The sequence below is a fragment of the Miniopterus schreibersii genome (assembly GCF_964146895.1).
Source record: "Miniopterus schreibersii genome assembly, chromosome: 1".
Classification (NCBI taxonomy): Eukaryota; Metazoa; Chordata; class Mammalia; order Chiroptera; family Miniopteridae; genus Miniopterus; species Miniopterus schreibersii.
The window spans coordinates 172028540-172040249 of record NC_138101.1 but is presented as its reverse complement, the minus strand read 5'-3'; positions in this window follow the sequence as shown (position 1 = coordinate 172040249).

Genomic DNA, 11710 nt, shown 5'->3' with positions numbered 1-11710 from the left:
TAACAGCTGCCCACCTCACTAACACATCTTTTAAAGACTCACTGAATTATTCTCCATCTTATTTAATTCACAGACATTTAATGAACACAGCCCTATTCCAATTCCTCTTCAATCTCTAGTTAGCTCTCTGCCTTTGAGTAAAGCCATTAACCATTCTGGGCCTCAATGTTTTCAACCTTAAAACAAAGTTTCTCAAGTCCCTAGTGATTCTATATGAATTCTCTTGCAACTCTGTAAGTCGTTTTGAAATCTGTTTCTGAAAAAAGACAAAAGAACATACAAACAGATATTAATATGTATAGTCTCAATGTGCAGTTTTAAAACTCAGTTCACTTATGGGTGCCTATATACATATGGCAAATCTCATATATAAAAAATTAAGCTACAGATAAAATGTCTTTAAGTTTCTAAGTTATAAGTGATAGGAAATAGGTGGTGTCCCTTGGTTCAGATCCCTTACAACCTAGTTTATTTTATTTAGTTGAAATATATTTGAGGCATCAAAAGTCCAAAACAATATGTGGAGCTGGATAATCCAATGAAATTCGCCTTAGTAAGCTGATACTTACACAACCGCATGCGAAGGTCCCCCCCCCCCCCCCCCCCCCCCCCGTGCCTGCGAAGGCGAACGCGCGTGTGTGGAAACGAGAGTGTGAATGGGCACAATCCCTGTATGTGATTGTGCTTTAAGTTGCTGAAAATGTTTGGATGGAACCCCTTTTCATCACTATGGGTGCTTGCCAAGAAGGCGTGGAAAGAGCTAAAGAAAGGACTTGACAAGCGTCTGGGGGTCTCAAACCCTTTCAGGCATAGCACCGCGAAGTGAGGCCCTGAAGGAGAGGGAGGCGCCAGCTCCGCTCCCTCGGAGCTCAGGGTGCCGCAGGGGGGGGGGGGGGCCTTCCTGGCCCCGGCTGCGGGCCCGCCCCGCGCCGCCCGCCAGGGGCCCGACCAGCGCCCAGCAGCGAGCGCTCCGCAAAGACGGCCCCGGCCCCCGACAGAGCTGCGCTGTGCGGCCGGCGGCCCCGCGTCACCCCGAGCTCAGCGTGGCGGAGATCGCCTCTCGGAGAAAATGCGCTCCAGCGAGTCAAACCAGCATTTCCCTCCGACTCACTAGCACAGCCAGAGGAAAAGAGAGAACTGGAGTTTTAAAAATTAACTTTGCCATTGGAAACAACCTAAGAAAAGGAAAAGCTAGCATGAGCATTTAGCCCGACAGTGGGCTTAAAGTCTCTATATGAAATATTATTATTGCTGATCTTTTAATGAAACCTGGAATGCTAACGTCACTTGAGCTGATACTGAATTTCTTCAGCCCTTTTTAAATAACTTAACCGTCGCTGGAGTAAATGTGGGAACAAGGTTGACTCCGCCACCTGCTGGTCATTTGGAAGTACTGCTGCGCCCGGGAGCTGGCCACGGGTCCAGCGAGGCCCAGCCCGGGCTGTGGAAATGCCAGGCTCTTAGAGAGGGGAGTTCACCTGGCCTGGTGCTGGTAGAAGCAGCACTGGATCTAGCATCAGAAATCCTGGGCGGGGGTGGTGCTGGAGTCCCAGTTTTACCACTTCTTCTCTGGCCAGCTGCCTAAGGCTCCCTCCCTAACCAGAGCTGCTCTCTTTCCACGTCCGTGGATAGCTCACACCCTAATTTCCTCCTCCCCAGGATAGGTGTTATGAGGCCTGCCTTACATAGATCAAAGGGGAAAATGCTTTTAAAACCGTGGGCATTGCCCGGTCGGCATGGCACGGTGGTTGAGCATTGACCGAGGATCCAGGAGATTGGGGTTCGATTCCCGGTCAGGGCACATGCCCTGGTTTCAGACTGGATCCCCCAGCAGGGGGCGTGCAGGAGGCAGCTGGTCACTCTCATCATTGGTGTTTCTATCTCCCTTACCCTTCCTCTCTCTGAGGTCAATAAAAACATATTTAAAAAACAAGCAAACAAAAACCCTAGGCATTATGTAAACAAATACGCTGGTCAGAATTAGGGGTTGGCCTCCTGTGTTTTATGTGGGCATTGTCACAAAGCTTTTCAAGTCCAAATTCTAACTGGAGTCAAGTTAAATCATCTTGAGAAAAACGGAAAAGTATAAATTCATGTGCATGCTTGCATGTATATCGAACCAGTTCCCAACAATAGCAGATCCCCGACCAGCATTATCATTCCATCTTGCAAAAACACCTATTCCAATTAAAATGCTAACAGTTTCCAAAATTTGTGCTTTGAATAGAGAAAGTACCAGTAATCGTAAAAACAAAATTACCTTCACAATTTTTTCTAGTTATACCAAGTAGTATTCAAAGGTAGCCTTAATGGAACTCAGGGAAACAAAACCGAGATACACACAAAGCATAAAGGCCAAAATTGAATTGATTCAAATTACCACATTGAACTTTCTCTTTTTTTCTTTTCCTAACAATTTCTTGATTTCCTAGCTATGGACTATTCCGTTTTTAAAAGCTCCAATAAAATTTCCACAATTTACCCTTGTGAGGGACTCTGTTGTTGAGATTTAATACAAATTTGCAGGTATTCACAAAAGGCAGGTCAGACAAAACCACATCCTCCCAAATTGCTTTATTTCTTCACATAAATATCCCTTAAAATAGGCTTTTTCATGCCCCTGAACAGCACCGCAATCACTTTCACAAAACAAACATAGAATTCTGAACCTAAGCAAGCCACTTAGTCTGCTTGAGGGAGACAATGTCTTCCTTGTCACTGATTTTGTCTTTTTTTTTTTTTCTAGCAGAGGAAAGTTTTTTCCCCCCTCCTGTTTGCAGACCACCCATGAACCTTTTCATTTTTCTCTTTTAAACCGAGAAGGGGGAGATAAGGAGACTTGTTGCCCTTAGCAGTTCTTGGGCTTTTCTCCCAATGCGGTAAGTTAATTATTTTAACCTACTGATGAGGGGTGGGGGAACATGTGCGTTGGGGGGGAACAGGTGTTTCAAACACCTGCATTTCTGGGCTTAATTACCCTGAAATCTTGGAGGCTCTCAACTGCATTCTCCTTTCTTTACAGAGGCTCAGGGGGAGGGGTCCATTTGTGGACTTCTTAACTAATTGTAGCATAAATATGCAACCACTTTGTGCTGAACAAATTATTTTCCTTAAAATGAACTCCAGGTAAATTTAATTAGGAAAAAGGTGATTGACGGGTATTACTCTGAATGCAAGGATTAAAAGCTCTGCTGCTGTTAAAAGAAAAAGGCAGTCAAGAGTCCCCATATTCTAGTGGTTCTCTCCTTACAGCAATGAGTTCAGGTCAAGAAAACCGGGATCAGTGACTCTGGAATTCTCCATGTTGTGTGACCTATCCACCACAATTAAGTACCAAAAAGTAATTTTTTTTTTTTTTTTCACTAGAGCACACAGAAAAATCTGCTTTCAAAAGATGTTGAAATAACCTGTGTACCAAAGTATTTAATGTGGTGTTTTCTATTCAGACTAAATGTTCTCATAAACAGAACTTACAGTAATTGAGTGCTTACCACGTGCCAGACACTGTTTTATATGTACTGTCTCATTTAATCTGCACACCAGCTCTGTGGGATATTTCCTATTATTCCCCTCACTTTACAGGTGCAGAAGCTGAGGCATGCGGAGATTAATTAATTAATCCGAGGCAGATAGTAAGTGGCCGAATAGGGATTCCAGCTCAGGCAGCTAGATCCATAGTCTGTGACTCCCATTCATATCATTCAGCGTAAGTCTCCCTACGCTGAAGTGTTCCCCAGAAATTTTTCTTCTTGATTCCTGAGGGTGGTAGAGGCGACATAGGGATTAAAACTGGCCCTGAGCAAAAAGCTCCAAGAGTTCCGTTACCTAGCCCGCCCTGGGGCATAAGAATGGCCCCGAGTCACACACAGTAGTTAACAAATGGCATAGGAAGATTCTAGAAAAAGCGCAGGACCCCAGGATATGCCAGGCCTGAAGACAGGAAATACTGGAAAACTGCTTAATTTGGAACTAATGCCCCTGCTGACTAAGGAATCTGTGGTCCAGAGAGTTGGGGGGTTGGTCAAGCTTTCACAGTGGGGCAGTGGGTGCAGGCTGGTAATCCAGAAATACGCTTCCCACCCAGCGCCTTTTTAATCCCAGGAACCAATTTTTCTTCCTCAGGTGAGGATAACTAGCCGATCAGTTACACCGACGATTTAATGACCTTGCCATGTGCCTCACTGCTTGGGTATCGGTAATACAATTCGTTACTGACTTAATGGTTCTCATCAGGCAGCGGCTCGCTGGGGCTCACTGGCCACAGGAAATCAGGTGTCAACACTGGCTGACGCGGCAGGAAACATCTAGCCTCAGGCCAGGGAGCCTTAGTGCTTGCTTCCGTTTCCTTTCTGCCTGCCCATTTTCACCTCTGCCTTTTCAGGGTGTGGAGGTGTGGAAATAGGTAAGTGGGGGCTCCCCACTGGGACCAGCCTGGAACTTCCCTCTGCCTCCTGATGGATCCCAGACAGCCTTCCATTAGGCCTGGCTCGCCCTCGTTTCCCTTCTCGAAGCCTGTTCCCAGCCTCTCTAATGTCATCTTAGGATGGAAGTCACTGAGATATATTAGAACCATGAAAGGGAAGGGGTGCACCACCGCAGCATGAGTAATGTGACTAAGCTTCCACTGGGACACGCTAGGCCTTAATGTAGGAGGTTACAATACAGATTAAATGGGAAATTTCAGAGCAAGCCCTATGTTGCGAGGAGAGCAAACTTACTTGATTTGTTGCATCACAGGTGAAGGGCAGGTGTGTAGAAGGTTGGTGCGTCAGATAAAATTTGAGCACTGAAAGCTCATTCTAACAGCTCCTGGGTTAGTCCTGTTATTTAGAGTTTCTTAGACCAACGGCCCTAATCACAAGACAGGAATACCTTGTTTTATGCACTTTGCTTTGCTGTGCCTCACAGGTGTTGCATTTTTTTTTTACAAATTGAAGGCAAGGCCCTCCACCAGCAAAAGGATTAAGACTCACATTGTTGCAATACTTACATTACCATTTGAATTATTGCAATACTTGCTTTATCGCGGGGACTGGAACTGAGTCCGCAATATCTGCGAGGTATGCCTGCACAGAGTTGTCATCTAATTAACCTTTCCCACGCTTGCACTAGAGCACGGAGCATTGGATAGCAGTGCTTCTCAGACTCCAGAGGTGCTTGCAAGCCATCTGGGGATCTTGTTAAAGATTCTGATGTAGGATGTTTCAGGTGGGACTCATGATCTGCATATCTAAACAATTCTTAGGTGATGTTGAGGCTCCTGGTCTGTTGACCCTACTTTGAGTAGCAAGGTGAGAGAAAATTCAGCTGGGTTAAGAAGTCAATTCAGTTCAATTTTTAATGAATAAATTTAGTGTTTGGGAAGGTATTTTTAAATATAATAGTTACCCTTTTATGTACCAATGAGTTCTGCTATCATTGTGTGGCTTGGCTTATGTTTTTCAGATATTTGAACTAGTTAAGAGAATTCAAATTACAAAGTTGATAAGTAACTTACATGCTTAGGAAGTTCTTGTTTATTTTGATGTATAAGTCTGCATTTTAGATGTCTGTAGTTTGAGATGTCTAAGGGAATTTGAATAACTATGTAAATGGTATAAAAATTTAGGGGAATGTAATCTTTTAAATTAATTAAATATTAATCAAAGAATAGGACAAAGAAAGAAATATACTTAAATAATTCATAGATCAGACAAGAAACTATAATGAAAATAAGAAAATATTGAGAATGGTATGGCAGTAAAATACTACATACCATAACGTGTGGGGTAAAGCTAAATTGATAGTTATAGAAAAATTCATAGTTTTTAATACTTATGTTAGCAAGGATGAAAGCCTAACTATTAGCAGTTAGAAAAAGAACTTCTAACTTTTTAGAAGGAATAGGAATAAAATAATAAAGATAAGAGCTTAAATTAGTGAAATAGAAAATAAAGAGAATCAACCAAGTCCCAAATGGGCTATTCGAAAAGATATAAATCACAAATTTCCATAAAGATTGATCACGTAAAAAATAAAGGACACACAAGAAAAATCAGGAATGAAAAGGAAACAAGTACATGCTGCAGAGATTTTTAAAAAGTTATGAAGATATTATAAACTGTTTCAAACGCATTTGAAAACTTAGGAGAAATGGACAAATTCTAAAAATTATATATAAATCATAAAACTGACTCAAGAAAAAATACAAAACCTGAATGGTTCTGTAAATATTAAAGAAATTTAATTTAGTAGTTTAAAAATTCCACAGAGGTTAAACACCAGGCTCCTTCACTTTTAACAGTTTACTAAACATGAAAGGAGTGTTAAAAAAAAGAGAGCGAGCACTCCAAAACCCACATCTAAATGGGAATTCCAGCTGGATTAGAGACTTAAAATGTGAAACGTAAAACTACAAAGCTTTTAGAAGATGAATATATGTTTATGGCCTGATGATGGGGAACTGTTTCTTAAACAAGATACTAAAAGCACAAAATGTGGGGGGAAAGACTGACAATAAAAAATGTCAGAACACCATACAGAGAAAATTTAAGATAACATTTAACACTCCCTTAGTTGGCAAAAATTTTAAAGTATGACTAAATCAAGCATTGGCAAGAATGTGGAGAAGCAGAAACTCTTACACACCGCTCATGGAAGTATGGATTGTTACAACCACTGGGGAAAACAATCTGCTCTTATCTAAAAAAACTTGAAGACATACATGCCATATGGCCCAGCTATTAGATACCAACACAAGGAAAATGGTACATATGCACCAGGAAACATGCACAAGAGTATTCATAAGAGCAAAATTCATAATAGCAAAAACTGTGGAAATAGCCAAATGTTCATTCATGTTAGAATAGATAAACTGTGATATTAGTCATGCATTAGAGTATTATACAATATTGAAAACAGAGCAAACTGAAACTACACCAACAATGTAGATGAATATCAGGAACGCAGTGTCACGGAAGAATATAAGAGCAGCAGGAAGCCTTATACACATTCATCTGCCTGGCACTCAAATCATTCCATAATCCACAAAGCTCATTTACTCTATCCAATCTCATATCCTTCCTCAAAGCACATTAAGTCAGGGAATCTCCTAGGCACTGCTTTTTTCATAGCCCTTCCTCCTGCCCCGACTTCACGTAGATTATCACCACTCCTAAAGTAGTCTCCACTTCTACTCACCAGCCAGGCCTTCAAAGCCCCCCTGGAGCGCGACCCCCACAGGAAGCCGCTGTGACTGCTCAGTGCCTCTCCTTTGAACTTCCACTGAATTTACTATCAGGCCGTGACTTTTTGTGATGAACTGTTCTCCAGGTAAATTTAACAGATACACAGTGAGCTTCCATTATGTGAGCAAGCCTATTGAGGAGCTGCAAGGGGCTCAGAGATGATAACAGTCCTCACTCTCCAGTTCTGAAGAGTGATCTATCAACACTGAAGGTGACCTTAGCCAAAGCTTTCCAGCTGAGGCTTCTTGAGACAGGTGCACAGCACCAGGTGGCGAAGTGGTTTGGGCTTAAATTCACACACCTGACTTCTAGTCCTGGCTCCATCCCACATCCAGTGGTGCGACCTGAAGGAAGTTAATTTACTTTTCTGTGCTTTCGATTCCCACCTGTAAAAGGCAGAGTGGTATTACCTACCTCCTGGGTTGTGATGCACTATGGGGTGCTATGTGCCCCACATACAGTAAGCATGGGGTGAACGGTGGCTATTAGCAATGAGGATGGCTCGGATTTCAACAGGTGGAGATGTAAGCAGGGAAAGCTGTGATCCACGAATTGTCCAGTTTGCTGGAGCACAGAGTTGAGGCAAGAGAAGTCCAGGTAAGAGGAGCGGTTCACATCTGTTGTAGAAAAAGAGGCTGCATCTGCTAGGTGTGTGCTCAGTTGTACTGGGCAGGTAACCAACAGGGCCATGCTTGTCTCTGAGAAGGCCCTGTGGAGAGAAAACAGAAGCAAGAAAACTGATTGAAAAAACCACCATTGCAACATTTTACTGTTTTGGCTATAGTGCAACAATAATAATGCCATTAATAGTTGAAAGTTATAATAGTAAGTTTATATTTTGCTTCCATGGAAACTTAAAAATAGTAAATTAAAATTGACATAAACTTATAATCTTAGTTTAAATTACAATTTGCTTAGTAGTCAGAATTTTTAATAATGTTGCCCAGGCCAGTTTGGTTCAGTGGTTAGAGCATCGGCCTGCAGACTGAAGGGTCCTGGGTTGATTCTGGCCAAGGGCACATACCTTGGTTGCTGGCTCTGCCCTAGTTGGGGTGTGAGTGAGAGGCAACCAGTCAATGTGTCTCTCTCACCTCGATGTTTCTCTCTCTCCCTTCCTTCCTCTCTCTCAGAAAAAGCAATGGAAAAAATATCCTTGGGTGAAGATTTTAAAAAAAAATTTTTAAGTAATGTTGATAATCATTTTTATTGCTAAAACTACAATGTAAATATAAGAAAGAATTTTATCATCAAGGAAGCTGTGAGAATGACCCAGTACTACCAGTGACAAACCTGGTCAGCATTTCACTGCCTGGTCTCTATTCTGGGGGGTAGGCGGGGTGTTGGGGGATGTTTATAACAAGGACTTGAGATGCTGCTTTGACTTTAAAATGCTTTCTTGGTTTTATTTTTAAATTATCATGGCAAATAGTTATCATGTAACAGATTATAGTTATCACCTAACAAAAACACAGGCAATCTGACTGAAAGGGTAAGCTCAATGCTTCCTAGTCTTTGCATTATCTCTGAAAGCGCTAGCACTTATCCAATTCACTTTTGTGTCCATACTAGACTAGAAGATCCTGAAAGATCCTCTTCAGCTTATCAGAAGTAGAAAAAGGATCTTCTCCCATCACCTCCACTTGACTCTGGGCCTTTGTGACCCTGCCAAAAATAAAGATAACATAAAGAGGAAGAAATGTCATGAAATGTGTGATTTTCTGGCCAGTGACTTGAGCCCCCTAGAGTTTAGACATGATGGGCAGTGGATTCTTTATGCTGCGGAACATGGGCAGTGAAGACAGAGGGCTTGTCTCTTTCATGCTAAGAGGTAAAAAGCCTTCCCTCCCCTTCTCTAAATACCTGACTTTTCCTCAGTCATCCTCAAGATTATGGGTCTCAGTCACTGAATTTACAAGTCAATAAACTTAGAAAGTGAATTATTCACTGTGACCTAACCCACTTATAAATTAACCATAAAAGAGTAACTCTCTCCATAAGAAAGCCAATGTTTTTCTCGCATTCTACTACTGCAGGCAACTAAGAAAAAGCTGCTTGTTTTACATAACTACAAATTTGTTCTGAAAATCTGAAAGACTGAATTTTGCTAAGTACAGATTTTGTTTATTTCCATTTCCTGGGTGTTACCCAGAGAATGTACAAAGGAATAATTGTAACCCAACAGTAAATGCTAGAAAACAGGCCAGAAAGTCTACGATCAGAGGTGTATGGCTTCGCTGACAAAGAAAAATATCCCTTCTTAAAAGTGAGTTTCAGCCCGGCTGGGCGTGGCTCAGCGGTTGAGCATCGACCTAGGATCCAGGCGATCGGGGTTCGATTCCCAGGCAGGGCACATGCCTGTGTTGCGGGCTACAGCTGATCAATGACTCTCATCATTGATGTTTCCATCTCTCTCTCTCTCCCTCTCCTTTCCTTTCTCTGAAATCAATAAAGATATATTTTTTTAAAAAAGTGAGTTTCAATAAGAGTTCTTTTACATTTCACTGTAATACTACAAAAAAATGAACAATATCCGTGGTTTCCTTTCTTTAAAAGAGTATAGGTTTTTCAGTTTTCACCATCAACTGCCACAGCTTATGAGATAGTTTGAAATGCTCTGCAGTTACCTGGTTTCACAAATGCTCCCTTGAAATGGTTATAATGGGAGTTGATCATATTTCCTACCGAGGCAGGATTCCCAGTGCCATAGATAGCAACTGGCACGTGCGTTTGAGAAGTGGGGGCCTCCAGGACAACAGTAAAAATGGGAACCCAAACTTGCTGCACTGTGAGAAAGGCTCTATCCCTCATGGTTGCTCTAACTTAAAAAAGCCCACATACATCACGAGAACAGAGAAGTATTATGCACCGTGTACGGTCACTTAACAATAACTGGGAACATTTACTGAGAGTGTGCTTGGCACTGTTCTGAGTACTTTATGTGTAAGAAGTTCTTCCTTTAATTATAACAACCTTATGAATAATTATCTCCATTGCACAGATGAGGAAACTGAGGCTTATGCAAGAGAATTGTCCCAGGTCACAAGATGACTCAGAGGCTCACTCAGAGGATCCAGCTGAGGTTTGCTTCTCTGAGAGCCGAACGGTAACTGGTGCGCAGGAAGCCCCGGTGCAGTTGCCTCTGTTGTTGCCACCTGCTGGCCTGGAGGGACCTTTGCCCAAGTGGGAACTGGATGTCAGTGCTGGCGGATCAAGAAGATCTCATTCCATCCTGCTCTTCTTTCTAGAACCGCGAGGCACAGAAAGGTGAAGTGAGGGAGCTGGGACTCCATCTCCGGCTTTCGCTCCCCCGTCCTTGTACCACACTTCTCTCTGCTTTTGACAAACTTGCCGATTTCACTGGTAGCTACTCTAGCACCTTTACTATTGGCAAAGTTATTGGGAGGGGAGCTTTACTATTTAATTGCAAACTAAGGGCTTTCTCAGTTCAAGTCCCCCTGCCTCAAGCATTTGTTATCTCAGGATCATTGCACCTTGACTGAGTGGCTGACAGACCTTCAGTTCTGGAGAACAAGAGTGCGTTGTAGACCGGTTTCCCTGTCACTTATATTACTGGATACAAGATGAGCTGACTTGTTTGCTAAGATGGTCTAAACAGCTCAGATCAGCTGTACCACAGTTTGGTCACTTTGCTCACCTGAACATGATTTAGACCAAAAGAAAATATTCTGCCCACATAGCTATTTCTCTCCTCTTTACCTTATGACACAGAAGGTATCTGGAGGGTGGAGCTAGGCCACACTCACCCTCCCTCCCTGCGTCCAGTCCATAAATGCCATGGCCTCTCTGTTAAACATCAGGCAAATGATGGCCTCTTCTGGTTCTAATCCCCAGGATTAAACCTTCCAGGGGGAGAGACGCCCAAACAAGCAGGGATAATAAAGTGTAATCATGAGAAGGGCAAGTTGAGGGGTTTGTGTGAGAACAGAGGAGGGCACCCCATTCAGGTCGGAGGCCAGGGGCTGATGAAGTCTTGTCAGAGGAAAGACCGGAGACCTGAAGGCCGGATGAGAATTACTCAGAGTGAATGTCCTGAGGAAGGGGAGAGGAAAAGGTAAGACAGGCGGCGAGAGAGAGGACGGCACATTCATGGAACCGGGAGGGGTCCCCAGAGCTACTGGTAGTCACTGATTTACGTAAGGGCTGAGGGCCTCTTGCAAAAAAGACTTTGTCTTGCCAGCTGGGGTTTGGAATAGACGGCTGTAACCAAAAACCAACTGCAGGAAACGCCTGCAGGAAACGTGGTGGGAGGCAGCCTGTTTACGTCACGTGTCGTGCGGTGTGGGCTTCTGTGCGTGCACAGGAAAGACTGTGACATTTTGGGGCTCAAGCATCCTAGCAGTGGAACACCTTCCCCTCTACCCTCAAGCTGAGTACAACTCAGAAAGCACATGCTGCTTCTCACTGTTCCTGGTGGTAACTTGGATCTCTGGCCTTACAGTGCAGCCCCCACATTCCAGTCCTAT